The sequence below is a fragment of the Cordyceps militaris genome (assembly GCF_000225605.1).
Source record: "Cordyceps militaris CM01 unplaced genomic scaffold CCM_S00001, whole genome shotgun sequence".
In the NCBI taxonomy this organism is placed as follows: domain Eukaryota; kingdom Fungi; phylum Ascomycota; class Sordariomycetes; order Hypocreales; family Cordycipitaceae; genus Cordyceps; species Cordyceps militaris.
The window spans coordinates 2,421,058-2,422,254 of NW_006271969.1; positions in this window are offsets into that span (position 1 = coordinate 2,421,058).

Genomic DNA, 1,197 nt, shown 5'->3' on the forward strand with positions numbered 1-1,197 from the left:
CACTATAATACTTTTTATAAACTAACTATATTTACTTATAAGTATAGATAAATAACTAAGATAAACTTACTAAATATATCTAAATATTATATTTTATTTAGAACCTTACTAACTTTAATATTTATAAGTAACTACTTAATAAAGGTTTCTAATTATTACTATTTTAAGTTAGCTTAATCTACTACTAGTAAAATATATACTAATAATAAGATATTATATATTAAGATATTATATAAGAGTAGGTATAAGTATATCTTTAGAATAATTTTACTATTAAGTAGTATATAATTAATAATAGCTAAATATTCTTTATAGTATATATATATAAGGCTAGTATTAATATTAGCTATAATGCTTTATATAAGGTTTATTATAAGGTATCCTTTAAAAACCTTTAGGATTGTTAGAAATAGGTAGAAATACTATATATAGACTTTAAAACCTATAGTCCTAATTAGATTTAGTCTATTAATAGCTATAAAAAGCTATAGCTATAAGGGTTTAAGATTTATATAGGAATTAATATATATTTATATTATATTACTTAGTTCTATATTAGTATTTTTATAATAACTTTATAGAGTATTATATAGTAATATATTACCCTATTAAATATATAAAAAATAATACCTACCTAATTATAATCTAATTATAGTAATAAGACTATTATTATTATTAGGCTATATTAGTTTCTTTTTTAAAATAATATACTAGTATAATACTAAACTTATAATAATACTAATAAGTTATAATACTCTTAGAAGTTATAAGGAATATCCTAAAAGCTTATATTTATAAAAGTATAGTTATATAGCTAAAGTATTTATAATATATATATTAAAGAATAGTAGTACTTCCTAAGTATTCCTATTAAATACTAGTAAGTAAGTAATTATTAATAATTATAGATATATATACTAATATAACTATTTAAATATATTTCTTTATATTTAATAACTATAGCTTATTCTTTACTAATAATCTTATAGATAAGATTATTATTCTCTATTTATATATACTATTAATTTAAGAAAACCTTTATACTTTTATATATAAATAGAATATCTATTATATATATATATAAGAAGGTAAAATTACTAGTTAATTAAATATTTTATATTATAACCTTAGCTATAATACTAAGCTAAATTATAAATTCCTACTACTTATTAATAATATAGAAGTATTAAACTCTAT